The sequence below is a fragment of the Helianthus annuus genome, chromosome 1 (genome assembly GCF_002127325.2).
Source record: "Helianthus annuus cultivar XRQ/B chromosome 1, HanXRQr2.0-SUNRISE, whole genome shotgun sequence".
Taxonomy (NCBI): domain Eukaryota; kingdom Viridiplantae; phylum Streptophyta; class Magnoliopsida; order Asterales; family Asteraceae; genus Helianthus; species Helianthus annuus.
In genome coordinates, this window is record NC_035433.2 from 102361138 (window position 1) to 102364977 (window position 3840).

Here is a 3840-nt window from a genome sequence, read left to right on the forward strand (position 1 = left end):
TTTCGCCACGACTTTATTTACAAATATCGGAGGTGGGATTTTCACAAAATTAAACGTGATAAATATATATTTAATAAATATATTTTTCACAACGTCACTTGTCAATTATTTTGTGAAGTATATAATATTATTTTTAGGATAAAATAATATTATCAAACGTAACGGATCCAAAATAATACGAACGCTTTCACGATAAATATATAAGTTACACCGTCGTTAAAACGTAACTTACGCATTTTACGGAAATACTTATGAACGCGTATTTTTGTTAAAGTATTATTTTGGGAAAAATTATGTGAAGCAAAAATATAATATTATTGAGAAAAATATTTGTATTTTGGAGTTAGAAATAAATATATATTAAGTGAGACTTAAAAATATATTTCGAACGCACATGTATTAAATCCCCCATCCTTGGGAAGGAAAATAATTACCAAGTATGCACAGAATGTAAACACGAAATAGTTGTCTAACTATTTCCCAAAACTTAAACCATAAAGCTAAGGCACGGCCGTCCGTCTAATAGAGTTAGTACATGTAGGTCGTTGCACAGCTGCTTGACTTGGAGTATTACTTGGTAGAGACGCACCGCTGTGAGTTCATGTCCCCCTTTTCTCTTAACTGTTTTCAGTTTTCTAAACTGCGGGGGTGAAATACATGTTACTATGATTACGAATATTTCTTACATGGTATGGTTAGCGTAAGGAGGGTTGTTACTTAGATCATGTGAATGGGTAGGCGGAAACTTGAGGTCATTAATCCTCAGGATAGGACCGAGGGGCAGGAGCGGTAGATCTACTTGGGTGTAGCGAGCCCAACCCCAGGCCCAGCATAACGGACCTCGGGGTGACTTTGTACCCAACGCATAAGTCTGCTAGGTTTGAGCCTTCCTACTTGCATTTCACACATATCAATGGCCTTGCAAACCATTGGTGATCTCTTTTTTTCCTTATTTGCTACATACCAGAATTTTTTTTATACAAACAAAGGTTTATTTGCTCACTTACACATGAACTCGCTCAACATTATTGTTGATTTTTCAACTTACATGTATTTCAGGGAATTAAAGGATCTGGCACGGTATGGCACGTTTTCCCGCTGCACTAGTACGAGGTCATCCGGGTTTAGGGAATGTGACTCTTTCCTGGACAAGTCACAGTCCTTAAACTGTGTTTGTGTTATGTTGATGTTTATGTTTGTTGAACAATGTTTATGTTGTTAGGGTATGCTCCGTTAAAACAATGTTGTTGTTTTTGGATTTTAAAACTTAATTGAATGGATGATCTTGCATGGTTTTTATTCATATAGCTTTGTTATGGTTAAGCTATGGTATTAAGAAGTCACACCAAATTAACCACGCTTCCGCAAAGCCAGGGTGTGACAGCTTGGTATCAGAGCTCTGATCATAGCGAACTAGGATTCCTTCTCGAGTCTAGACTATGATCACTAGGGCTCTCACGAAAACATTTTTACTGCATACCACTTAAGTCCAGATCCAAAACGTTTTTACAAACAAATGTTGAGCACATTTTATTTATTTATTTTTAGGCTCAGTCTTGGAGGCTGAGGCTCGGTCTTGGAGACCGAGGCTTGATCTAAGAGATCGAGGTAGGTGGCTAGTGAGACTAGGAAGAGTAGGCTCAGTCTTGGAGGCTGAGGCTCGGTCTTGGAGGCCGAGGCTCGATCTAAGAGGTCGAGGTGGATGATAGAGCAGTCTTAGAGACTAGGAGGAATTTGGCTAGTGGGACTAGGAGTGTCAGTCTAGGAGACTGGGAGGCTAGTGGGACTAGGAAAATTATGTGATTTCTTACTTGGTGACTAATGTGTTTACCTGATTGTATGACTGATTATTTGTGCATATTTGTGTTTATGTTACAGACACATGGGCTCGCCCGGTACAGGACCTAGACCTATAGTATCTGATGACCTAGCATCTTCAGAGCACGAGGTGCACACGTCGGACGTTTCTAGCACGGACGAGGACGACTTCCAGCCCTTCGCGCTACCCGACGAGGCTGATGAGCTCGCCGATGGCCCTCTTTTTGAGTACCTACCGTTAGTGGATATCCCTGCACCCATACCCTTAGCTGTTTACCCTGCCTACGATTTACTTCTTGACGTCGAGGCTGATGGCGATATTGATCTGTTTGACGATGATCTCCTAGAGGACGATGAGGAGGGCGAGGCCCTCATAGCCGACGGAGGACTTTTACTGCTTGCAGATGCTCCAGCTGCGGAGTCACCTGCACACTCACCTGCTCCAGACTCCTTCGAGTCTGTGGCCTCCGCACCTTCCCACACTCTGAGCGCACAGCACTTTTCACATGGTTCAGATCCTGACCAGGCATCCTCTGTTGCCCCTATACCTAGCTTTGCTTTCGACCATGATGATGTGGAGGATTCCGATCCTATCTTTCCCCCAGGGTTCGACCCGGATCAGGATATAGAGTTTATACCTATGGATCAGCCTATGGAGGATCCAGTCGACCCAGCTGACCCAGTGGATCCCATCGACCCTGAGTTTGACTTTGAGATGGCTTTTGATGATCTCGAGCATGCCATCGCCCTTGAGCAGGCAGCCGCTCTAGACCCTGTGCTTGAGCATGACCCCGTTCATGTTGGCATGCCTATTGAGCCTGTGTTTGCTGACCCACCTGTTGATGATCACCCTGTGGATGCTCCGTTGTTGGAGGGTGATCATGTCATTGCTGCTGATCATGTTGATCACCCACTTATTGCTGATGCACCCGTTCACCCTCTTGTTGCTCCCCCACCTGATCCCGTTCCACTAGAGCCCGAGCATGCACTATTCGCGACCCACATGGATCCACGAGATGAGCACGCACAGCACGGGTGGATTCCTGCTGATGATGAGGTTCCACCTATTCCCCCTCAGATCACTGATACTCGTCACGTTGATACCTCCTTTTCATTCCCTCAGTTTACACCTCCAGCGCGACCTGGAGAGGGTTCCTCGGCCCATCCCTTTGGGCATGTGCCGACATCTGTTCCCTTTATGTCACAGTTTCCGCCTGTTTTACCCCCTGTTTCTCCATATCATGTCTCACCTTTTGATCCAGCCAGGGAGCCGTTTCTCTGGTCATCACCACCTGTTATGCCACCGACCGACCCCTACCATCCCTTCCATGTGGGGCACACTATTGAGGACGTTTTGATGTCTTTTGTTTTTCAGCACGAGGCACACACACAGCGCATTCAGGAGCTGGAGAGAGCTCAGCCGCCGCCGTGTCAGTGCCAGGGTCAGACCCACTCTCCTTTGCAGCCTTCTCGACCTGTACCCCCAGATTATGCTGCACGCCTCTTTGCCCTAGAGCAGCAGGTTGCTTCTTTCCTTCGTACTCAGAGAGCCATGGAGGAGGACTGGCTCCAGTTGCGTCGTTTCTTTTACACTCACTTTCCCCCTCCTCTACCGCCATCCGTATAGAGCTCATCAGTGCCGTTTGAGTAGACATTGGTGAGAAGACGGCGATTGCTTTTGATTGCACAGCATTTTTGGAGACTACTTTCTGATTATGACTTTTGTTGATTTTGTACATGGGATGTAGTGACACTGATTTGATATAGTTTTTGGACTGGGGTGATGTAGCCCTTAGTCGATTGATGTTGTATGACACTGTGATGTACTTGTACACTTACTATGTGGTCTCGATATATGGCAATCGCAGTATTCTCATCATATTTGATGTTTGATTGGTTATTTATATTTTTATGACATGGGATGTTGTGTGAATGATATTTGTGACATGAGATGATATGTGAATGATATACTGATAACATGAGATGTTATGTACTATTACTATCATTATATACGTACGCTTT